Source organism: Lutra lutra, chromosome 1 (assembly GCF_902655055.1).
Source record: "Lutra lutra chromosome 1, mLutLut1.2, whole genome shotgun sequence".
Classification (NCBI taxonomy): domain Eukaryota; kingdom Metazoa; phylum Chordata; class Mammalia; order Carnivora; family Mustelidae; genus Lutra; species Lutra lutra.
Genome location: NC_062278.1, coordinates 77,176,801 through 77,203,544, shown reverse-complemented (window position 1 = coordinate 77,203,544; position 26,744 = coordinate 77,176,801). Strand labels below are relative to the sequence as shown.

Genomic DNA, 26,744 nt, shown 5'->3' with positions numbered 1-26,744 from the left:
GGTATTCATCCTTTCTTTTTTCTTTTTTTTTTTTTTTTACAGCTTTATAAACATATATTTTTATCCCCAGGGGTACAGGTCTGCGAATCGCCAGGTTTACACACTTCACAGCACTCACCATAGCACATACCCTCCCCAATATCCATAACCCCACCCCCCTCTCCCAACCCCCTCCCCCCATCAACCCTCAGTTTGTTTTGTGAGATTAAGAGTCACTTATGGTTTGTCTCCCTCCCAATCCCATCTTGTTTCATTTACTCTTCTCCTACCCCCTCAACCCCCCATGTTGCATCTCCTCTCCCTCATATCAGGGAGATCATATGATAGTTGTCTTTCTCCGATTGACTTATTTCGCTAAGCATGATACCCTCTAGTTCCATCCACGTCGTCGCAAATGGCAAGATTTCATTTCTTTTGATGGCTGCATAGTATTCCATTGTGTATATATACCACATCTTCTTTATCCATTCGTCTGTAGATGGACAAGCTTTGGACTCTTGATTTCAGCTCAGGTCAGGGCTGTGAGTTCAAGCCCCGCACCAGGCTCCGTGCTCCCCGGGAAGTTTCTTGAGATTCTCTGTCTCCAGCTGCCTCTGCCCCATCCCCCCTTCACAGGCGCGCTTGTGCGCACTCTCTAAATAAATCAATGCATAAGTAAAATCTTAAAAAAAAAAAAAGAAAATTACAGAAGTTAACTCTGATTTATGTACTTTCAAGTAATGAAATAAAAACAGAGCAAAGCCAAATTGAGCATACACTTGTTATAGGTGTTGAGTATGGTTCCACTGCTAAAGTTTTCTTTTTTCTCAAGTCCCAACTGAGATATTTTCAAGCAGATATAATTATTGCTGCATGATGGCTATTAAACAAGGTATTTCCCTCATCTGTAATTAGGCACAAGTAATGACTTCAATGGTTAGCTACCTGATACATTGTGATTTGTCTTCTAGAATAAGAAGACATCTACATTACACTTTACACTGTTTAAACTAGAACATACACAACATGTCTGCAGAAACAGTCAATAGTGTATGATTAAGAGAAAACAGATGAGGGACTGACTGATATATATAGACTGGGTAAGGATCTCACAAAACTCTTAGCATGGGTTAATCCTATGGACCTAAATAACATCAAGAAAGGTTTAGGTTAGACCTAAAGGAGAGAAGGGCAATGGGAAGGAAGGAAGGAAGGAAAGAAGGAAGGGAGGAAGGAAAGAAGGAAAGGAGGGAGGGAGTAGGGGGTTGGGTGAGGGGTGGGGAAGAAAGGTCTTTGTGATGCACTAAGAGGCAAAATGAGAACTAAATGTATATGAGGCTCCTTCTGGGATCTCCAAAACCTTCAGAGTCGGTGAAGACCCTTGTCCTTGGCTGTATGGGGAGTTTGGATCTACTAATGGGGGCCCAGGACAGGACACCCTGAGCAAGGGCAGCCCAGAGCCATGGGGCTCTGAATCAGGCTGCCTCGGCCACCTGCTGGCGAGATGTCCCCAGGCAGGTGACCTGCCATCTCCATGCCTCACTACCCTCCCCTGTGAGCTCAGGGCGGGTCTCATGTGGTCATGCTGAGGAGCCCCAGCCCTGCGGGCTCTCAGGGGAAGCTGCCAAGTCACAGCAACACTGAGTCTAAACCGAGCCCAGCTACTGAGTTCATGAAGATCCCAGGCAAAATGAGAACGTAGAGGGCTGATAGGACCAGAGTGTCAGGTGGGCCGGCAACATTAGACATGTGTGCTAGAAGGTAGATGGAAGAAGAGGTACATGTCAGCCACAATGTTTTGCCAAATTCTCTGGTGATGGCAGCAGCTTTAGGGCAAACCATTCTAAGTTACTGGGGTAGTAAGGGATGGGGCTGGTAAAACCACAGGTTGTTCTAATATTTTGTTGAAGCCTCAGAACCAAGCATCTTTCTTGTCAAACTATGAAACTGGATCAGTTTACAAATAAAATTGCATTGATCTCAGTTACCTCATTAATTCTTTCCTTTTCTTTTCAGCAAAAGAACTTCCTGTCAGAGAAACGGATCTTTTTGTCTCCCATCTCAATTCCTAAAAATGGAGGTACTATGAGAACAATGTATCTTTGCGCTGATTCCCTGGTTAACTGAGTGTTGTCTACAAGTTTTTATCTAGAAGATATAGACCCTGAGGTTAAATCCCAGCTCATTATAAGACTCTCTTCACTTACCTTTATGCAAGACAAGCAGCTCAATTGTAAAGACAATAAAAATAGTTAACATTCACAGAGTGATTCTGGTGAACCCAGCACCGGGCTAGTGCTTGTGCACGTAGCATAATGTGATCTGGATGACATCCCCTTTGATGTCTTTATTGTATTGTATTTATTACCCTTATTATACAGATGAGGAACCCGAGTAACAGGGAAGTTAAGGAACTTGCCCATATCATTTAGCTAGTAAATGGCAGTCACCAAGACATTTACACTCCCATGAGGAATTATTATACTGCATTCCCAAACCTAAGGAAATCCAAGCCCTTACTAAGAGGTCCTAGCCCTTACTTAGCCCTTAATATACTCAAGATCCATCTACCTATTGTAGTTTCCTTTTGGTATCTTCATCTAGGAATATAAACTATTTTTGAACTTCACCCTGGAAGTCTGGCTTTGAGTTGCACCCTCCTCCCCTCCCCCCCCCGCCTATGGCATGCACCTTAAACCAGACACCAAATACCGTAATACCGCAAAAGACCGAACCCAGCCGGCTGCTTCGCCTAGTGCAGGCTCTGAAGTCCCCTTGCAGGACCCCTAAAGCAGATTTAATGCTCCTGGGAAAGCACTGTCCTCCCTCAGTCACAGAGTTCAGTGGCAACACTGAGACTCTATAATCCATGACACAGAGTGAGGGAGGAAACCACTTTATCTGTGGAGCGTAGGCCCAGTGATAAGGGACAATTGGAGTGTTTTTTTTTTTTTTTTTTCCTTTCCTCCTGGTTGGCAGAACCCCAATCAAGCTGCCATCAACTCCTCCTATGGCCAGAGGCAGAAAGAAACTTCTGGGCTGGAAAAAGACAAAAAAAAAAAAACAAAAAAAAAACTATGTTGCCCAGCAGGTAGAGCATGACAGGTGACAGATGACACACCCGGCTGCCAGGTACGGTACTCACAGCCTGTCTCCTGCAGTCCCTTTTGCCTGAGCTTTGCATTTTCCTTTCTCAGCTTAATTCTTTGGGATGGGACAGAAACACGTTCTTGTAGTGTAATGCCAGCCCCGTAGGGAGGCGCTTAGTTCAGAACGGTCTCCCCCCTCCCCTAGGCTAGGATGGCTGTAGGTCGGAGTTTGAGATACAGTTAGATTTGACCCAGCTGAACAAGGGAGTACCTTGCAACCAGCTAGCGGTGATCTGGAAAATGTTCGCGGCGCCTTGTTAAGTGAAAACAGCGGCTTATAAAACAGCAGTACACTCCAAATAAGCCCAGAAAAAGCCTACAAAGATAGACACCACAGAGCTGATACTGGTTACCTCTAGATGGGGGAAATATCAGTGATTCCTTTTTCATATTCTTTTTTATGCAAACATTATTTATTGAGCAGCTACCATGATTGAGGCATAACAAGTTCTCATAAGCATTTTCTTTCATGTTTTAAAACATATGTGCAGTGTGAACATCTGTTTCTTCTGTAATAAGAAATAAGCAATTTTTCAAAGACCACCTCCTATCTATTAAGAAAAGCTTTACCACCTTGGAAGAAAATCCGAAGTTCAAAAACCCCAAACATGTGTACAAATACACTGGGAAGTGATCATTCACTTTACAAATGGGTTCACCATGCAATTATTTTAAATAAAATGTTCTTCAGCACTCAAAATCTGTTTCAGTTTGCAATAATTTGCCCCAATAATTAGGGGAATATACATTCAAACTTGATAAATTGTGTTAAAATTATTTACAGGTCTTTTGGTTTAGCCTTTTGATCCAAGTTAGAACCAACACAAGAGAAAAGTAAACTGGGCTGATGAAATGATCTTGTGGCATACAGATACACAGATACTGTGCTTGTAGCTAAGGTGTCTTCCTGTCTACGAACATTTCTAACAGGCTTGGCAAAGCGGAGCTGGCTGCAGGCACTGGGCAGCTGCGACCCCAAGCCCTCCCCTTCCTACACTCCCTCAGGCCTACAGTTTTCCCTCATCTTTAAGTGCATCAGCTACAGTGGAGGCAGTGGCTGGGAGGCATGTGAGGAAAGAGGAGTCATGCTCTGCGGCTTGGTGTCATGGCCTAAGGTTAGCTCTCAAATAACAGAAAACAGACCTCACCATTTTCAGAGTTGACAGAGCATCTGTCAAGGGGGTTTTGTGTCATCCAAGAGGCTGAAGGAGGCCTTGAGTGGGGGGTGTATTGGGTGCTGAGACCCCTCACCCTGCTCCCCTGGGAACAGGGGTTGTAAGGAGCTAAGGAAGAAATGAGAATCCCCTATAATTGGGGCCAGTAGAAAGGTGAGTTGGAAGAATGGCTTTCTATGTCTGTTTGAGCCCATTTCTATTCTGTTCCTAGCCCAGACACTGGGCTAGCATGGAGATAAAAGCCGTTTGCAGGGCAAGGCAAGGTAAAACCTGCATAAGTACACAGACCCATAATATTGCAAGGGAGTAAGCTGAGGGATGTGAGAGGGAAGTGTCAGCAGAATGTTAGCATAGAGAAGGTCCTTCTTACAGAACAGAAATGTTTTCTGGGGTGGGTGGCATTCAAATGGGTCCAAAATTTTGACAGGCAGAGAAGGGGAGAGGGAAATCAGTGGATGGATGGGCCTTAGCAAGGGGAGGGAGCTCTTTCATTTTTTAAGAGACTGAAATGCAGTGGTTTTACTCTATTCTCTAAGTTGTGCACCCAGCATGAGTATCTAATTCCAGAACATTTTCATCACCCCAAAAAGAAAGCCCGTACTCACTAGCAGTCTCTCCTGTTGCTGACAACTTCTAATCTACTTTCTGTCTCTATGGATTTGTCTGTTCTGGAAATTTTATGTAAATGGAATCATATAGTATGTGGCCTTTAGTGTTTGGTGTCTTTCACTTAGCATAATATTTTCAGGGTTCATTCAGTTGATAACAGGTATCAGAACTTCATTTTTTTTTAAAGATTTTATTTATTTATTTGACAGAGAGGCAGGCAGAGAGAGTGAGAAACAGGCTTCCCACTGAATAGAGAGCCCGATGCGGGGCTCGATCCCAGGACCCTGAAATCATGACCTGAGCTGAAGGCAGAGGCTTAACCCACTGAGCCACCCAGGTGTCCCAGAACTTCATTTCTTTTTATGGTCAAGTAATATTCCACTATATGATTATAACACATTTTGTTGATTCATTTATTAATTGATGGACATTTGGGTTGTTTCCACATTTTGGCTAATATGAATAAAACTGCTATGAACATTTGTTATCCATAGGCATCTGTCTTACTCAGTTAGGGATGTTATTAAAACAAACAAACAAACAAACAAACATAGACTGGGTGACTCATAAACAACAGAACTTTGTTTCTCCTAGTTTTGGAAACCGGAGGTCTAAGATCAAGGAACTAGCATGGTGGGTTCCAGTGAAGGCTGTCGTTAAGATTTTAGACTTCTGTCTTCTCATTGTGTCCTCAGATGGCAGAAGGAGAACTAGAGAGCTCTGAGCAGACTCACTGGGCACTAACTCCCTTCATGAGAGCCCCACCCTCATGACCTAAATCACATGCAAAGGCCCCACCTCCTACCACCATTGCATTGGGCGTTGGGGTTTCAACATATGAATATTAGGGGGACATAAACATTCAGTCCATAGACAACATCTTAAATAAATTGGTGAAAGCACCCATACAAGTGACTGAAGTTCCAAGTATTTTCTCTTCCACCAAAGAATCGAAAAGTCTTCCTAGAGCTTCCCTCTGGCTCGGTCCTCACTAATCTAGATAAACTTTTTAAGGCCCAACTTGGCTGGCTTTCTCTTTCTGCAGGCTCTGGAGTGAGTCCATTTCTGAGTTCCTACTTGGTAGGTTCTTTACATAAGATCAGGTGTTTCTTCCTCATTCTATGTATAAGCAAGGCACAGGCTGCCACCTGTCTGTGTCATGCTAGGCTGTGGTTTTACTGGTGCATGCTGCTTTGCCCTTCATGGCTATCTTCAAAGAGACAGGATTTCTACCCTGCCCCAGTTGAAAGAGAAAAAACTCAAAACCCTTGGCATTCTTCAACCATCACTAATGCATGAGAATGTCACCTAAACTCTTATTATAAAGAAGGAAACATCCCAAGTTATCATTTTTTTAAAAACCCTCACTGCTCTCCTTAAAACTGTACTGTTGTTGTTTGAGGTACAATTTTAAAATGTATCTAATATGTGAACTTGAGTCTGAGATAAGTAAATCTTGGTCTGAATTCACAGATCTCTCATTAAAACTACTCTTCTTTTTTCTAACTTTGCTTTTAACCCCTTGCCTCAAACCACAGCCCTCTCTCCCGTATTCCCTCTCAATAACCATAGACCTTTCTCCCAAAAAGCCCCTAAATCATAGTTTCCCTTCTTAAAACTCTCTTTTCCAAACCACAGTCCCTGGCCTTTTCTTGCTAGTTACCTCATCTCCCAAGCCACAGCCCTCCTTTGCAAAACTTCTCTTTAAATTCATTTCCCAAACACAGTCTCTTTCCCAAAATCCACATCCCTGAGCTATAGTCCGCTCCCGGAAACAAAAAGACACACATGTCCTGTCATTCTCCAACAGCCCTGGGACGGAATCCAGGAAAGAAGTTTCAGGGTGCTGTGACCCACGGAGGATGGGCAGTGACATGAGGAGGCTGTGGTGGACAGCGATGTGAGAACGATGATTTTTTGCCACCTCCGGACAAGCCTCCGGCTGTGGGCAGCTCCCTGCACTTGGCCGGGCTTTGATGTTCTCATCTGGCATGTACTGGGCCTCAGGCTCATCAGAGGCTCTCAGTGATATTTGCTGGCTTGATTAAGTGGTTGGGTGAAGTGCTGGGATGAGGTGACCTCTGAGTTCCTTTCAGCTCTACGTGAAACGCTAATATCCACATAGTCAAGATGAAGGGGATCACAGCCCTATGGAAGTTTGAATTCTCCGACCAGTTCCCTCTATTTGTTCTTCACTCTGCATAGTTGAATTCTTCTTTTGTCAAGGAGAACAATAAGTGGAATTTTACTCGGGAGAGGTATAAGCCCATTACTTTTGCCTTTTGACTCCAAACTTCTTGAATGTCTGTCAGGGGGCTGCTAATGAAAATAGTTTTGGCTCCATGGGAATAACTGTGAGGACAATGAAATCCAGAGGTGTGACCTACGAGTACAGTGTGTCCACCCAGAACTGTTCTAAACGGCTTCAAAAAGCACTAATGAAAGGGGAATGACAGGGTTAATAAATATTTTTTGGCTGATTACAGAGCATGAATACTAAAAATGCCTCTGATAAAGATATCTCGTTGCTCTAAGCTTATACACATACCAGGGACCAGATATAAATGGATATGCCGGTTTCAGTTAACAAGTAACCGCTTCTGAAAAGTTCTAAAAAATTTTTTTTAATTCAAAATGGATCATGGATAAAAATGCAAAGAGTTAAACTGTACAACTTTTAGAAGAAAATGCGAAGATCTTCATGACCATGGGCTAGGCAAGGAGTTCCTAGAAAGAAATACCAAAAACATGACCACTCCACACACACAAAAATTGATGTATTGGTCTTCAAGAACATTAAAAACTTTGCTCTGTAAAAGATATACTAAAGAGAATGAAAATACAAGTTATGGACTGGGGCAAAATTTTCAAAAATCACACGTCTATCAGAGAACTTGTACCAGAATATATAAAAAATTCTTTAAAAAAAAAAAGATTTATTTATTTATTTTGAGAGAGAGAGAAAGCATAGGTGGGGGAGGGGCAGAGGGAGAGAGAGAATCTTAAGCAGACTCCCTTCTGAGCGTGGAGCTGGATGCCGGTCTCAATCTCACAACCTGAGATCATGACATTAGCCAAAATTGAAAGTGAGACGCTTGACCCACTGAGTCACCCTGGTGCCCCTCTAAAGAATTCTTAAAAAACAATAACAAACAACCCAATAAAATAAGGCAAAAGATTTGAACAGATAATTCACCAAAAAAAGATATGTTGATAGCAAATAAGACATGAAAAAAAGCTCAAGAGTATATTAGTCATTAGGGAAACACAAATTAAAACCACAATGAGGGGTGCCTGGGTGGCTCAGTCGTTAAGTGTCTGCCTTCGACTCAGGTCGTGATCCCAGGGTCCTGGGATCAAGCCTCGAATCCAGCTCCCTGCTCTGCAAGAAGCCTGCTTCTCCTTCTCCCACTCCCCCTGCTTCTGTTCCCTCTCATGGTCTCTCTCTCTCTGTCAAATAAATAAAATCTTTTTAAAAAAAGAATAAAAAAATAAAACCACAATGAGATACTACTATACACTTATTAGAATGGCTAAAAATAAAAACAAAATTGATACTTCCAAGTGCTGACAAGAAGGTAGACCAACTGGAACTTTCATATATTGCTGGTAGAATGTGAAATGGTGTAGCTACATTGGAAAACAGTTTGGCAATTCTTTCTTTCTTTCTTTCCTTCTTTCTTTCTTTCTTTCTTCCTATCTTAGAGAGAGAGAACTGGGGGACGAGGGCTTAGGAAGAGGGGCAGAGGGAGAGAGAATCTTAAGCAGGCTCCATACCTAGTACAGAGCCAAAGGCAGGGCCCAACGTGGGGTTTGATCTCATGACCCTGAGATCATGACCTGAGCCAAAATCAAAAGCTTATCTGACTGGACCACCCAGGCACCCCAGTTTGCCCTGGGAGTCCTGCTCCTAGGTATTAACTCTAGAGAGAGGAAAACTCAAGTTCACACAAAAACCTATATCCCAATGTTTATGGAAACATCATTTATAATCACCAATAATGAAACTATAATATCAGTGATTTAAAAAATTTTTTAATTTAATTTTTTGAGAGAGAGAGAGAGGGCAGGGGGCAGAGGGATAGGGAGAAGCAGGCTCCCCACTGAGCAGGGAGCTGATGTGGGGCTCCATTGCAGGGCCCCGTGATCATGACCTGAGTTGAAGACAGACACTTAACCAACTGAGGCATCCCATAATATTAATGATTTTAAAATGCATTATGCTAAGTGAAATATGCCAGAACCAAAAGGTTGCATAATATATAATTAAATTTATAGGATACTCTAGAAAAACCAAAACTATAGTATGCATTTGCCAGAGCCTGGGGATGGGTGGAGGGTTTGACTCCAAAGGGGAAGAATCAAGGACATTTTTGGGATGAGGGACTTGTTCTGTATCCTGATTGTGGTGACAATGATACAACTTTATACACTTGTAAAAATTTATACAATTGTACACCCAAAAAAGGGGTAGTTAAGGGTATAAAAAATTTTATCAAGAAAAATTCTGTAAGTAATGAAGGTGAAAAAAAAAAATTGTCAGAGAACCACCCTAGGTTAGTTGTGAGGTTTTAATATTTACTCAGAATAATTGTGCTTTCGATGCTCAAGTAATAGCACAATGAGTACAAGTGAACATTTTCCTGATACTATATTTACATTGCAGCTAAGGTGACCCTTACAGACATTTCCAAACCCAGGGCAGCTGTATCTCCTTGCCTTTCCCAACCAAGTTATCTGACACTCAAGATTCTATGACCTCAGAAGAATTATGACTGCCCAGTCAAACAAAGCGTTGATAACACCACGCCCTGCACTTTTCACCTGAGCAAATGTCACCAAGCCCTCACGTGTGCCATCTGCCTGGGTGAGTATGCTGGCCTGAATGCAGAGTCCACTGGAAGCTTCCATGATCTCCTCACCAAATCCTCCCTGGCCTTGCCCCTCTGATTGGCCCCACCCTGATGACAGGTGAGACCCACCCTGGGTGCCTCCCCTGAACTAGGCTCACCTAGGACAAGCTAGATTTCACACTCCCATTTCTTTCCCTTGCAAAGTCTATGTATAACCCCGTGACCGCTCATTGTTTAGAAATTAAAGGTCTCCTTGGGAGTCTTTTGTGTCCTTGCCAACCCCTTGCTAGGCTTGCTACCACTATTCTTTTGCCAGCCCAAGGCTTTATTGTGAGACTTAGGGAAGCGAGAGAGAACTTCGGTGCACACATCCCATACTTAACCTCTTCAGTTCTTAAATTACCACCCTCCTGAAAAATCATCAAAGTCCCAGGGAAACATCACGGAGTCTTGGCTGTCCAGGAGAGTTTTTGTGTCTTGGTCATTTTCCAAAGTTTATTGTATGAACTATTAGTTCTTCGTTGGAGTCTGTCATATGTCTGGATAATGAATAACTTTCAAAAATGTAGCTAACAGAAATTCCAGTTGGATTTCCAAGGCTAACAGAGTTGTGCTCTCTCTCTCTCTCCCCCCTCCCGACCCCCCAACTGCCACAGCATATATTAAAAACTGACATGCCAAACTTGCCTTCTTACAGAATTACCTCGGAAATAGAGCTGAGATTCCAGGGGTCCTGGCCTTGAAGAGAATCTAATCCAAGAAGACAAGCGGAACCGAGAAGCCTAGGAAGACTTAAAGTTGGCAGGAAAAAATTCACAGCTAATTTGGGGGATAAACAGAAAAATGGTTCTGCAAAATGTGAACACATTTTTCCAAGTGCTACAAGCAGAGGAAGGGGCCGGGATGGGGGTGTGTAAGGAGGGGAACTGCCCTTTCCACCTTCCCTTTCCTCTCTTAGGCTTAGCATTCAACAGCAATCGAAACATCCACAAAGAAGATGAATATTCCCCACCCTGGCACTCCTGTAGCTTTAGCCCATGCATATTATGTCTCCAACCAGGCCAGAGTTTCCTACTAATTTTTTAAAATTCATTCTTTAAAAAGATCTATTTATTTATTTTTGAGAGGGTGGGAGGGGCATATGGAGAGGGAGAGAAAAGTCACAAGCAGACTCCCACAATGCTGAGATGAGGCCCTGAGCTGAAACCGAGAGTATAACGTTTAACTGACTGTGCCATCCAGACACCCCTTAAAATTCATTTTGGTTGCTCATGACTCCCTTTTACTACTTTTATCAGCTTTGTGTCCTGAAATTTCTCTTTGCATGGTATGCCCTCCCTCTACCATAGCTAAAGGAGAACTAAAATTGTCTTTGTCTCCAGAGTGGGAAAGGACCCAGCTATATGGGATAGTATCTATTCCTTCCTGTGTAATTGATTATTAAACACTTGATTTTTTTTTAAGATTTATTTATCTATTTTAGAAAGAGAGAGAGTACACGCCCATGGGAGCTGGAAATAGAGGGAGAGGGAGAGAGAGAATCTCAAGCATTCCATTGAGCTCTGAACCCATTCAGGACCCTGAGATCATGACCTGAGCTGCAATCAAGAGTCGGACACTCAACCAACTGAGTCACCCAGGTGTCCCTTAAACCCTTGCTTTTTAAAGGAAATGTAATACCGACATTTCTATCTCATTTACACTTGGTTTAAGAAAGTGTTTTTTCTAAGAACAATATGAACTTGTGTGATGCATAGCCATCTTGAGCATCTAGAAGTTTTCTAGAAGACATGTGCCTTCTCAGCAGCTTTCTCATGAGCCTCGGAGTGTCTTCTATTTCCTAAGTAGGAAGCAATATCTTCTCACACTAAGTTGAAAATCTAATTAAATCCAATTCACTTCTCTAACATCAATAAACTTAGACTCCAGCAGGTCATGTCACTAGAAAGCCACATGTTGAATTCTGTAGGTTCTGTTAGCCTCTTGTAGCAATGCTGAGGACATGGGCTCTAGGGCCAGATTCCCTGCATTGGAATCCTACCTTACCCTCTTCAGTTGTAAATATTCAATGCGATAAAACAGGCAATCACATAGCATGGTGCCTGACCCGCACCACTGAGTTAACATTAGTGGTCACCTCTGGGCTTTTGCATGATTTTGGTAATCATCAGGACCAATCTAAGAAATTACTTAGGAATCACAGAAAGATGTTTCTGCAATTACTGTAAAGCTTCTTTTGAAGATACCACCCACTTTGCCTTTCAATATCTCTTGTGGAAAATACTCCTTTGTTAAATTCATGTGCAGTCATTTAAGTTAGAAAAACAAATCTATTTTTCCTGATGAACTGATAGGCTTCTTTTAAGGAAGTCACTGCAGATGAACGACTGATTTTTAGTTCTTTGCTGTGGCTGCCAGAAAGTCAGGGTTTATGTTCAGTTGTGGTAACAATCCCGAGCTTAATAGTAATAGCCAAATAATAACTCATGTTGCAAAAGAATAAAGCTGATGTTTCAGAGCATTTTGGAGTATTATTATCTGATTATGTGCACTAGCTCCAGAGTGAAAACTAGAGGAGGGCTATTACTACTAAAAAATCTACCTGAAATTAATAGCCAGGCTGTTTCAGAGCCCGCTGCTTTATGCCTGCCCTGACCGTGACCTATGATACATCCTCCTGAAAGAAACTAAGTGAAAGTATTGTCTAAAGGTACAGATTTTGGCAGCTGTTAAAATTACACAGTAATTGTCCATTCACACTGTGTTGAGTTACCGTAATGAATTTACTGCTAGTGCAGAAGAAAGGAAACCAGCATTGGTGAAACTAGCCGTTGATGAATACTCATTAAGTCAAATAAACACAAGCAAAATATTCTGATGGATCCTTCTCTTCTTTTGCCTGCACTCCAGTACTGAATAAAATACACAGCCAAGGCTTTCTGGGAAGGTCTCTGATTCTCCACTTCCTCAGGAACACGCACATGAGTATAAAGCAGACGAATGGCCAGAATCCTTGGCTGCACCCCAACAGTTACTAGGTACTCCAGATACCCCAGGCCAGGGGACAGTCAAGAAGGGCCCAAACTGGGATTATAGTACCTGGAGATTCCAGATGTGCTTTATTTATAACTTATCCTCTGAACTTGGATATCTGGGAGAGTGAGGGGGAACAATTAATAGTTTTGCTGGGACTTAAGTGCAAACATATCCTAGATAAATCAGGATGTATGATCATCATGCCTAATGGATGAGAGCAGTGGAAACCAAGTAATAATGGTTCCTGGGGCACTGGGAAGGCTTTTCAGTCAAAATATTTCTGCCCCTTTTCTTCCCTCACTGATGACTTAAATTTCACCAATACTGATTCATTCCTTTGGATTAGAAGTTCCCAATCAGGGGTGACCTCCACCCCCTTCCCCAGTCTTCTCCCACCTTTGCCCCAGGACATTTGTCAATGTCTATTTTTCATTGTCACAATTGGGAAGGGTGCTGTCACTGACTTCTAGTGGGTAGAGGCCAGTTTCCTGCTAAACATTCTACAAGGTACAACAAAAAATTATCCAGCCCAAAATGTCAATAGTGCCGAGGTTAAGAAACCCTGTTTTGAATTAAGTGCTGTCTGTCCTCCGGCTCTTATTTGAAGATACATGTGTGTCAAGAGAATGAGAAGACAATCCACAGACTAAGAAAATATTTACAAAAAAACATATCTGATGCAGGATTGTTATCCAAAATATACAAAAAATTCTTAAAACCAACAATAAGAAAACAAGCAACTTGCTTAAATAATGGGCAAAAGACCTAAATACACACCTCACCAAAGAAGTTAAACAGGATACAAATTTGAGAAGATGTTCAATATCTGTATGTCATTAGGGAATTTCAAATAAGAACAATGAGATATCATGACATACCTATTAGAATTGTGAAAATCCAATGACATTGACAACATCAAATGTTGATAAGGGTGGGAAGCAATAGGAACTCTCATTCATTGCTGGTGGGAATGCAAAATGGTACGGTTACTTTGGAAGACAGTTTGGCAGTTTCTTACAAAACTAAACATGCTCTTACCATACAATCCAGTAATCATAGTCCCCGATATTTACCCAGGTGAGTTGAAAATCTATGTCTACACAAAAACTTGCACATAGATGTTTACAGCAGCTTTATTCACCATTGCCAAAACTTGGAAGCAAACCAAGATAACTTTCAGTAGATGAACTGACAAATAAACTTTTTATACTTTTTAAACTTTTTAAAACTGGTTTATCCATACAATAGAATATTATTCAGCACTAAAAAGAAATGAGTTATCAAGCCCTGAAGAGATATAAGAAAACCCAAATGCATATCACCAAGTGAAAGAAATCAACGTACAAAGGCTATATATTGTATATTTCCAACTACGTGATATTCTGATGACATGTGCACTAGAGTTGTTTCTGGAAGAGATATTTAATGGCCTCTAACGATTTCTGAAGGAAATTAGACAGTGTTGCCAAAAACATCAGAGAACTAATAGTGTGGTAGTCTAAGCATAAGGGTAAGGCATTGAGAAGCAAAAAAGGAACTGACATATCCTACTGGTTAAAGGAATCTATGTCTAGGGCTGTGTCTGTGGCTTTCCCAGTAGCTGTGTTAAGTTACTTCTCAAATGACTGTGATGAGTTACTCCTGTACTCTAGAGAAGCCACAACACACTGTCCACATGGGTCAAACTTCCTTCTAAAACCCTGGCCCCAGATTCCCAGACATCTAGTGTCTTAATGAAGATGAGCAAGGACTTTACTTTGTACACAGGGATTAACAATTTTCATAATTTCTGTGTGGCATCTTGCAGATGTAATTCTTTTTTTAAGTCACATGGAAGTTGAACAGTTTCAGATATTTCTTGAAACAGGTAAGCCACTGTTTTGGGGTAGACATGTTCCTTTATATATTATTTATTTGGAAGAAAATTTGCCTGTCCTAACTAGATTGCAAACTGGCATGTAATATAAATTTATTGGGGGTTAGAGGTGTGTCTTTTACAACTTTATGTCCCCACAGAACCCAGTATGGAACTCTCTACATGGTCAGCACTTAACAAATATTTGCTCAATCAATGCACAGAGGAATTAATACCAAACCTCAGCGAAGTTGGAAGGGACCCTGAGCAATCAGTGTACTTCTCCATCTGGAATGAGGTAAACAGACACGTGCACATGAAGGGTTCTTTCTTCCTGGATTTGCTTTTAATATTGGAATAGCAGGGTCAGTCCCTCATTCTTGAGGATCCACGGGGAATTGGCATTCACAAGCCAAGTTCACAATTTACAGAGTGCTCCAAAACTGTTTGACATGGAGAAACTCCATAAGGACAAAAGTGTATCACTTATCAAAGGCCTTCAGCAATCAAGTCCAGCATTCAGAAGAGCCCTTATTAAGTAACCATATGGGCAAGGCAACATAGGAGATTCAAACAAAAATAAAATACGAAGAGATCAAAATGATGCTTTCTGAGAATTTATATTCCCAAATTGACATACAGATCTCATTAGACACACAGCCATTCCTTTTCCCATAAAGTCAGGGAATATAAGGCTACACCAAGAGACTTTCTCTGTTTAATGGTTTGGCAAAGGGGGAGTTTCTGAAAGGTAAAGGGAACAAAATGAAAATACTCTACACACAGGTATGGGTAAAGAATTTACAGCGTGAACCAGCAGTTCATTTCTCCTTTTGACTTGTGTAACCTGGGACTGATGACTGGTTAGTGACTAAGCAAGCCCAGAACACATGTAAGGAAATGATGATTACTTGTTATCAACAGTGATAATCGTGGCAGTCTAATAGTAATTAAGTGTGCTGTGTGTTGGCACAACTCTAACTGAAAGTAGTATTTCTACAAATGGATGTTGGGATTACTTTTAGCACATTTACTACCTGTAAGCAAGACTTTGGTCCTCTTCACCACACACATTTACTGGGCAACACCATACACAATGCAATCAGTATTGGACTGTGGACTCTGAGAAACAAACTGAGGGTTTCAGAGAGGAGGGGGCTGGGGTATGGGTAAGCCTGGTAGTGGGTATTAAGGAGGGCACATATTGCGTGGTGTACTGGGTGTGGTGCATAAACAATGAATTTTGGAACACCGAAAAGAAATAAAACGGGAGAAAGAAAAGAAATCACGGATGAGTCAACTGCCTTGTGGAAGGGGGGTTTTGTAAATGCCAACACAACCTAAGTAAGGGAAGCTGTGAAATTTAATTCTGCAATGGATTTCCCCCTACCCCCCAAAAGATAACATGTATATTGCTTCGTCTACTTGATTTCCTGCCCCTCCCCTGCTCCCAATCTCACTTTTCCACAACAGGGGTAAAATAGACCCATGATTCAGAGATGATGATGCCATGGTCTCCAACACAATGGTATTTTTTTACAAAGTAAGCTGCAAAGCTCAAGTTTACTCTAGGTCTGTATGTTGGAAACCATTATTTTATATGCATTTGGCTTGATACATTTTAATTATTTAATTCAGTATAGCAATACCTAATAGCTACACAGTATTTATAATACCTCCTAATTAAGTCTCATAAAAATTTACATTAAATTTTTTAACATAATGTGTTGCAGCTGAATTGAGATTATTATGTACTGAGATAGACCACTGATTTGTTTAGCAAGTACTTTCAGATAGATTATATCTTATTTACTCTCAATATCACTTTATTGTTCTTTCTATTCTACTTAAGTCTTAAAATAACTGTTTTTTATCTTAGAAGTAACACATACAGCAGAAAACTTAGAAAACAAATACAAAGTCAAAGAAAGCAGGTATATAAGTCACCCGAAATCCCACCACATTGAGACAGGTTCTGTTATGCTTGGCAAGGTTTTACAATTTTTTTTTCCACATCTATTTATTGTATGTTGCTTGACGAAAATTGTATACATTATACCTAAAGCTTTGCACTTGTTTTTCTCACTTAATAGCATATTGGGGTTGTCTTCTCATGTCAACAAAAATTCTATTTAATGACTGCATAGCATCAAAGTGTGTAATTCTTAAACTGTTACATGCTGCCTTTCCGTGGTCCCGTGGAAATAGAGCCTCACAAGCGGAAGTTTTATGTGGGCCAGGAAGCCATTCTTTGCATTCTCAGTAGAGGGTCCTCCCCTTTGGAATGTGAGGCTCATGATGCCGAGTGTGTCCTTGAACTTCTGGGCAGAATGGAGAGTTCTTCTATTTTTTCAGGCTTTTGCCTGATAAGGGTGATCAAACAGCAAGATTCAAGATTTATTACTCGAAATCTAGTTTATTTGTAGTTCTTCAGTGCTTTCATTTGTGCTCTGATCCCTTTATCTAGGTGCTCCCTTATTTTAGAAACTCATCAGCTGAAAACAATACCAATCAACAAGCCCAAAAGGCCTTTGTTTGCACCCTATATGCAATTCTGAATCAGCTGCTTTTCTTTTTTATTGTTTCTCTTCCTATGCCATTGCTACTACAGTGATCAATATTTCATATTAGCTTAGTGCTTGATTTCTGTTAAATGCATCTAAAACATGTACCTTGTTAAGAGACATAAAGCAAATGGAACATTTATCTTAACCTGATTGCAATGAGTACATGCATCGATGTATATATCTATACCTATCATATTTACATATATATTTATATATAAATATAATATATATATAATTTTTAACAATGCAAACCCAGTTTTCTAACATTTCCTCTCAAACATATCTGTTAATAATTCCTGAAGTCATTAGCAAGGTGATTTGCCACCTTGCTACATTTTGGAGAGTGGGGTGAAAAGCCTAGATAACTGAAAATGATGTATTATTTTCAAACCATGACATAAAACAATAACAGTAAAAATAACAGTTATTGCATTCACACCAAGCCTGTTCTACCTAAGCACTTCTCATATTTCATTTTGTTGATATCTCAAAACCACTGTAAAAGACAAGTGCTATGGGGGCTCCTGGCTGGCTCAGTCGGTGGAGTGCCTGACTTGTTCTTGGGTTGTGAGTTCAAGCTCTGTGTTAGGTGTAGAGATTACTTAAAAATAAAATTAAAAAAAAAAAAAAGGACAAGTGCTATTAGAAGCCCCATTGTACAGATGAGGAAAATACAAGAAAGAAATATTAAAAGCCTAATTTTTGGCCATTTTTGCCACTTTTCTCCTCAAAGAAACTCACTATGAATCTTAATGCTGATTGCCCTCTCAAAGCTAACAGTGATACTATTAATAGTAAGATGAGTCGGGGTGCCTGGGTAGCTCAGTCAGTTAAGTGTCTGCCTTCAAATCAGATCATGATCCTACGGTCCTGAAATTGAGTCCTGCGTTGGGCTCCCTGCTCATCGGGGAGTCTGCTTCTCCTTCTCCTCTCCCCTCCCCCTGCTCATGTTCTCTCTCTCTCTCAAATAAATAAATAAAATCTTTTTTTAAAAAAATAGTAACATAAGTCATTTTTCTTCATTGGCTACCATAAAGAAGATACTTTATAGACATTACTGCTGCTTCATGTGGCAGATTGTATCTGTAGCCATGATAATGTCTCCCCTCCTTCCACATGCTCTTCTACATTGTGACCCTGCCATTCCCCTATCAAGAGAACTCGATATCTCCACCCCTTTCAATCTCTGCGGGTCCTGTGACCTTTGACCCAGAGAATGTGGCAGAAGTGAAGCTACCAGTTTCAAGACCCAGGCCTTAAGAGCCTAGCTGCTTCCTGTCTCTCAGAATACTTGTAGTTGGAAGTCAGTCACTATTTAAGAAGTATGACTGCCTTGGGGCCACTGTGCTATGAGAAGACCAAGCTATCTGTAAAGGCCCCAGGATAGGGGTCAGCAAACGATAACCCATTGGCCAGATCTAGCCCACCTCCTCTTTTGTAGGGCCTTTGAGCTAAGAATAGTTTTTATATTTTTTAATGGTCGGGGGGAAAAAAATCACAATAATATTTTGTGATATGTAAAATGTATATGAATTTTAAATTTCAATGCCATGAAGTTTTATTGAAACACAGCCAAACTTATTTGTTCACATTACTGTCTATGGCTGGTTTCATGCTGCAATGGCAGAGTTGAATGGTTGTGATGGAGATCACATAACCCTCATATCCTAAACTATTCACTCACTGGTGCTTTATAGAAAAAGTTTGCCTACTTCCCACCCTAGAGGATGAGAGGGAAAGGCCAGGAAGTACTAAGGCACTGACCCATGTTAAGTGCATACTTTTGCCATGCACTAGGACTTCCAGCCACGGCCAACTCAACTGATGCCATGTGGAAGAGACAAATTGCCCAGCTGAGCCCTCCCCAAATTCCTGAACTACAATTCTGAAATCAAAATCAGTGGCTCTCTTCAGGCACTAAGTTTTGAATGATTTATTGCCTAGCAGTTGATAACAAGACACTTCACAATCTAACACTATTAAAATAGGTATTATCCAAATATTTAGATGAGGAAACAAGCTCAGAAAAAGTAAATAATTCCTTCAAGGTCACACTGCTGGTAAATAGGGAAATGGGATTTCAAGCCAGGTCATTTTGCTTCCTAAGCTTTATTTATGACACAACTAACCCTATAATATTCAACCTTTTCTCTACTGTTATGTACGAGTATGTCATGCCCTATGTCTGTCTTCATTCACTCAAGAAATGTTTTTTGAGAATTGACACTATATGTAAGCACTGCACTAAGCTTTGTGGAGAAACAGATGAATTCAGATAGAATCTGAAATTACTTAATTTTTTACTCAGCTGAAAAGACCAAGAGTTGTAATAATATGATGATATATGAAATATTTCAAATTCAAATTCAGCACATTTATTCTGAAGCTCATGGCCAATAGAATCCCGTTCCAGGGAATCAAACATTCAGAATAGCTCTGTATTTGATCTTAATGTCACAGTTTTAAGATTTTTTTTTAAAGAACAAGTCAGCAGTCAGTCCATAGATGACTTAAAAGCTCATTTCACCTTCCCACAAGGTTAGTTACTGTTAGTGTTGTTGTTGTTTTTTTAAATTTCAGATTAACCATCTTCTTCCACATTCAAAACATGTGTAACCACACCTGAACAGAAGTTACCCAGCTGGAAACCATTAGGATTAAAAACCAATGAAAAGCAGGAAGCAGAAGCCTAGTGAAAGTGATTTTGAGGGACCAGCATAAGGAATGTGAAGAGAAGTACTAATGGACATTCCAAGTTGCCAGTTTTTCTCTGAGGTCTTTAGTAGAGATGTGTTGCTCATTGAAGTAAAGACCATGAGCGAGGAGATATGGTAAGAAGACTGAAGCCACTGTAAAAGCCATTTCTTTGCTTATCAAGGGCCTCTTGACTCCCCTACTTAAGTGTTGACTTCCTCAGGGCAGAAATATGACACACAGTTAGTTGTCTGTGGAACTGGCTCATACCAGTTTATAAGAGCTGTTGTTAAATTTTCAGAAATTTTTGTGAGCCAATTGGTAATCAGTCATAGGAGTATTTATACCATGGCAAATGGCAAATGTTACACATCAGGGCTTCCCGCCCCCAGCCCCCACCAAAAAAAAAGTAAACTTACCAGCACATCACTAAGACAGGGTCAAGTATAAGGATTAACTAGTAGTAAGCAACACTATTCATATTGAGTTTATAACAAAATATGAGGTGATCATTACAATTATGCTTTAAATAATTTTTAGCGACCTGAGAAAAAAAGCTGGTATCAAAACTTTATCTCTAGTATAGTCTTGATGTTAAAGCTTATGGTGATGAATTGAAAAATATTAGAAAATTGATCAACGTGTTCACAGTGATTATCTTCGGGTTGTGAATTTATAGGTGATTTTTGTTTTACTATAATTGTATCTTTCAAGTATTCTATTAGATTTAGCTGTTAATGTTTTATTTTAATATAAAAATTTTAAAAATGATATGCCTACCTATTAACACTTTCTTATTTTGTGTGCAGAAGGAACTGAGAAAAGGGGTATAGGAAAAAAAGAATAGAAGTGAAGGATTTTTCTTCTTCCCCTATTCAGTCCTGTGAGAACGGAGGTGAAGAGCAACCATCACAATGTGATGAGGGCCAGGGTTCTGTCAGGAGTGGAGGTGACAACAGGGAGAAGGGCAGAAGGACAAGTGGATAAGAAAGGCAGCAAATATCTCAGAAGGAACCCTAGAATAAGAAAGAATCAGGAGTTCTATTTCTTCATGCTAAGTCCCATGATCGTGATTCAACTTCTTGGGCATCAATTTCTTTATCACTAAAGCAGGTTACATTACAAATTGACCCAGAAATTTCTGGATGTTCTGTGTGACACTCCTCGTGAAGACAGCCATCTTCCTAGGTAGACGTGGGCCAGCATGCAGCTCACCTGACAAGGAAAGGAGGCGTCAAGTAGACTTTGGAAGAGGAATGTTTGCTGGAGAGGAAGAAAGTGAATTTTGGCAAGGTGGCTATTGGTAAGTGTCATTTATTGGTGGTGCTAGAAGGTGCTATTGGTGTCATTTATTGGTGGAGCATTGGGCTCCCCAATTAGCAGGAAGCCTGCTTCTCCCTCTCTCTCTGCCTGCTGCTCCCCCCTGCTTATGCTCTCTCTCTCTGTCAAATAAATAAATAAAAATCTTAAAAAGAAGAAGAAAACTTTGTCCCTAACTAAAAAAACTCTCAAAGTTATTATCAAAAGGATGTTGGGGATAAAAATAAGATTCCAATTTTATTTTACACATCGATGGAAAACTTGCGCTTTCACAGGTACATTTCCGTTATGAGAAAATCAGAAATCTTCTGATATGTGCTATTGGTTTCCTGGAACTCAATAGTTCCCATCTTGTAGTACTTTAGACACCTCTCTTAAAAGTCCAGATCTTTTCCTTTTTTTTTAAAATACATTTTTTAAAAGATTTTTATTTATTTATTTGACAGACACACAGCGAGAGAGGGAACATAAGCGAGGGGTGGGAGAGGGAGAAGCAGACTCCCTGCTGAGCAGGGAGCCTGATCCAGGGCTTGATCCCAAGACCCTGGGATCATGACCCAAGCCAAAGGCAGACGCTTAACCGACAAAGCCACCCAGGCGCCCCAAAATTCTAGATCTTTTCTAGGACCATATTATAAAATAGACAAATCTTAACAATATAGTAGAATATTCACTCGTTAACTCTGATACCAGTTCAGTTGGATGGAGATAGAAACTAATAGTTCAATGTATTGCTTTAAATGTGAGTTCTGGGGCGCCTGGGTGGCTCAGTGGGTTACAGCCTCTGCCTTCGGCTCAGGTCATGATCCCAGGGTCCTGGGATCAAGCCTCGCATCGGGCTCTCTGCTCAGCGGGGAACCTGCTTTGCCCTCTCTCTCCGCCTGCCTCTCTGCCTACTTGTGATCTCTGTCAGTAAATAAATAAAATCTTAAAAAATAAATAAATAAATGTGAGTTCTAATTATCTATGCAAAGTTACTTCTTATTTCTACAGATTACTTTATGTCTGTTCTAGCTATTCTCAATCATCTTCGAAGAAAAAATTCCCCTGATGTGATAAGATATGATGGTTCCAGCCAAGATATTTAGTAGGTTTTTATCTTTTCATAAAACTTTACTCAAGATGTGCCATGTGCATGCCTTCTCCTCAAGGAGCATTGTGGTTTTTAAAAATCTTCATCAGTGAGCAGCTCTCATATACATACATAAAGTGGGAGCTAGTTAGTTCTTTCTCCCTGTTTTAATTGTGTTTTTGAAACACAATAAGAAAAACATTGATGTTGCTTGTCACTGAGTCCTTCTCCAAACGGCCCTGGATTAGTGTAGCTTCCCCAAGGCCATGGCCCTTCTGCACTATGTGGGGCTGGGTGTCGAGGACATGGACACATCTGTAACCAAACCAGTGAACCACAGTGGGAGCTGAGATCCATTTCTCTGGAACGAGAGCTTCTCATTCCTTTGTTCTTGATATTTCCTGGCAACGTGTCCACAAGCACATGTTATTAACAGATGGTGGAAGGCATAATTGGGATTTTTATCATAACATATCCTCTATGCTTCCATCACGCACCAAAGAAGCAGAGATGTATGGGCAAGTTTACTTTATCACAGTGGGATTAAAAACATCGACTTCAAACCTCCAAAGGCTCTTATGACAGGCTCCACCGCTCAGTTAGATGTGGTTTTCCATCAGACGTACAGAGCTCACTTCGGCAGACTCATTCATATCAGATTCCTTTTAAAATCAGTGGTTACCATGAGAAAGATTGGTTTCCCCAGAGCTGAGCTGATGCGGTAAGTTGAGGCATACATCTGTGCTGCAGAGCCGAAACCTAGGACATTGGCAGAGAGCCCTAAACTTTGTATGGACAACTGTGCTTCAAAACCTGCACAGATGAAAAGGTCTCCTTTGCTTAAACCCATAGTTATGTGCTGAGCAAGTTAAAAAAAAAAAAAAAAAAAAAAGACAGGAGCAAGTATAGAAAAGAGCTGATCCAAAGAAGCTGGGAGGATTAATTTCAATTTTTTGTTATTGAGGTTCCAATCTATCATGTACCGTCTCAGTTCAAAATCAAGATTGTCGAGGTCTGCTCTATTGAAGCATATATACACTGCATGTTTTCTTAGAAGAAGTTAATTCCTTCATGATTTATGGGTCTCTAAAGAAGCGCTGTCTATAATGTTCATAAGTCTCATGTGCTATTAAGTGGCTTGCGTCATCCAAAGAATTTGAGGGGTTTTGTTAAAAGTATCTGCTGGTTGGGAATATTCCACATTTCATCCAAGATGATTAAAATTGCAAGACTGTCCTCTGGCAGTTGCCTGAGCGTTGTAATTAATGAAGTTTATGTTTGGAGGTCAGTAGCGTAGCTAGAAAAGTACCTCCCAAGGGTACTTTTGAGAATCTAAGATGGCGGGGGTTCTGCTGGGACAGTTCCTGGAATCCAGTGGCTTGGTTCAAATCTGAGTCTCTCTACTATTGTCTAAGTGACATTGATCAAGAGACTTGACTTTTTAAGCCCTGATTTCCTTATTTATAAGTGGACATGACAATATTACCTATCTCACACGTTTATTGTGAAAACGAAATAATATATGAAAAGTATAGTGCCTTGCCTGGTACATAGAATGTGCTCAATAAACATTAGGTATTACTCATACAGTGATAAACAGGGCCAGGTACATAATTTTCAAGCACCAAGGCAAAGTGAAAATGTGGGGCCACTTATTCAAAAAAACAAGAATAAAGTGCTGTTAAATTATGAAAATATATACCTTTTTTCTTTTATTCCATGTCCTCTCTCTCAACTTGTTATGTCATTGTTATATTTAACTAATAGATTTTATTTTTTTAGAGCAGTTTTAGGTTTGTAGAAAAATCAAGCAGAAAGTGCAGAGTTTCTATATATCCCTTGTCCCACCCCTAGCTTCCCCTTTTATTAACATCTGGCATTAGTGTGGTACATTTATTTTAATTGACAAACCAATACTGATACACAATTGTGAGTCCATAATTCACATTAGAATCCACTCTAATATTTGTCCACTCACTTGGGCAATTATCTAAGAGTGCAATTGCTGGATTGTAAGACCATGTTTGCTTCTGTAAGAAACTGTCAAACTGTCTTCAAAAGTGACTGAACTATTTTGCATTTCCACTAGCAATGAAAAGAGAGTTCCTGTTGCTCTTACATACTTGTCAGTATTTCATGTTGTTAGTGTTTTGGATTTTAGCCATTCCAATAGGTATGCAGTGGGTATCTCATGGTTTTAATTTAGGATTCACTAGTGATACATGATGTTGAGCATTTTTTCATATGCTTATTTTCCATTTGCATGTCTTCTTGTGCCCACTTCTTAATTAGGTTGTTTGTTTTCTGATTGTTGAGTTTTAAAAATTCTTTGTATATTTTGGACACAAATCCTTTCTCAGCTATTTCCTCCTACCCTGTGGCTTGTCTTTTCATTCTCTTAATGGTGTCTTTTACAGAGCAGAAGTTTCTAATTTTAATGAAATCTCATTTATCAATTTTTTTCTTTTGCAGATCATGCTTTTGGTATTGTATCTTAAAAATTCGTAGCTGAACCCAAGGTCACCTAGTGTGAAATAATAAAAGATAATAAACGAGTAAATGTAAGTAGGTGTTTCCCTGAGTTCTATGAGCCATTCTAGCAAATTATTGAACCCAAGTGAGGCAGTGTAGGAACCTCAATTTATAGCTGGTCAATCAGAAACGTGGGTGACAGGCTAAGATTTTTTATTAGCAACCGAAGTTGAGAGGGAAGGTGGTTTGTTGGGACTGCTATCTCCAGGTAAATAGTGTCAAAATAGAGTGAATATGTGGGACTCCAGCTGCTGTCAGAGAATTTCTTGAGGTGTGGAAAACCCACATATCTGGTGTGAGAAGTAAAGTGCATTGCAGTAGGAGTATGAGAATAAAGAGAAACGAGGGGAGATTTTCCATACACCTAGATTTCCTACTACATTATCTTCTAGAAGTTCTATAGTTTTGTATTTTACAGTTAGGTCTATGATCCGTTTTGAGTTATTTTTTCGTGAAAGGTATAAGGTCAAAGTCTAGATTTTTTTTCTTTTCTTTCATGTAGATATGTCCAGTTGTTCTGGTACTATTTATTGAAAAGACTATCTTGTATCCAGCGAATTATTTAAGCTTTGTCAGGGATCAGTTAACTACATTTGTGTGGGCCTGTTTAACTGTATTTGTGTGGGTCTATTTCTGCGCTCCTTACTCCATTCCATCGTATTCTTTTTCTATTCGTTCGCCAACACCTTACTGTTTTGGTAACGTAGCTTTACAGCAACTCTTTAAGTTGTATAAATGTCAGTCCTCTGACTTTGTTCTTCTTCCGTGTTATGTCGGCTATTCTAGGTCTTTCGTGGGTCTGTATAAACTTAAGAATCAGTTTGTTAATCATCAAAAAGCAACTTGCTAGGACTTTCACTGAGAGTGCGTTGGATCCATAGATCAAGTTAGGAAGAACTGACATCTTAACAACAGTGAGCCTTCTCATCCGTGAACATGGAATTAGTCTCCATTTATTTAGATATACTTTGATTTCTTTCACTAGGGTTTTTTAGTTTCCAGCATATAGATCTTATACATATTTTATTAGATTTATACCTAGGTATTTCATGTCATAATGTTGATATGCTGTCCTAAGAAAAATTATATTTTATCATGAATTTTACCATTCAATTTATATCATGCAAAGCCAGTTTTAAATGCAAATATAAGAACACTTAACTCGTAGGTAGAATCACCAAAATGATAACAATTTGTATTTCATAGCTTATGCATGCATATATATCTTGTTCTTGCCAGAAACAGTGGAAAAGTTGTACAAAATTAGCTCAGCTGCTTTAATTGCATTTCTTTTTTTTTTTTTTTTTTAATTGCATTTCTTGATACACACACATTCCATCAACACTTTCTGCCTTTGGCTTACTCCTGAGAAAGGAATGATTGCAAGGAGAAAGACTTATGGGTTGCCCTATCTTTCCCTTTCCTTCTCTGTCCTCATTTTCAGCATAAGTGGTTGACTAACATAGAGAAAGGATATGAGTAACAAAGAATATGTTAGCATTCTTTGATTCTTTGATCATTCATGTATCCTAGAATACCATTGTCTTCTTTCTGAGTTTGAAGCAAGTTCTAGTTCAAATAGAAAGCTTGGCCCCTCAAAGCTGTCAGCACTCCTGCTTACTCTGTCATAGACATAACATGCTTGCTTTGTACTTGCATGGGTCTTGCTGTACTCTTGGGCACTGTGGGTTCACTTGCATTCTGTGCCAGTAGACATCTTAAATACAATGGAAATGGGGTGGCAAGGAACAGCAGTGAACATGCATATTCCGTGTATCTCTTCTGCTTATGTGCACCATTAGATTTCATTTACAAAATACAAGTTCAGAGGAAATTACTAAGAATTATAAACCAGGTTGTCTGTTTTCTTATTATTGAGTTGCCCAGGATACATGTCCATGAA

The 26,744-nt window shown here is 40.0% G+C and overlaps 1 long non-coding RNA gene across 1 annotated transcript; it reads left to right on the top strand.

Moving 5' to 3' along the window:
- Window positions 1–5,951: 5,951 nt before the first annotated feature.
- LOC125098731 (uncharacterized) lies at window positions 5,952–12,619 on the top strand. The gene is made up of 3 exons (XR_007126935.1): window positions 5,952–5,992; window positions 9,579–9,779; window positions 10,422–12,619. It is a non-coding gene; the product is annotated as an uncharacterized LOC125098731 (long non-coding RNA).
- The last annotated feature ends 14,125 nt before the right edge of the window (window positions 12,620–26,744 follow it).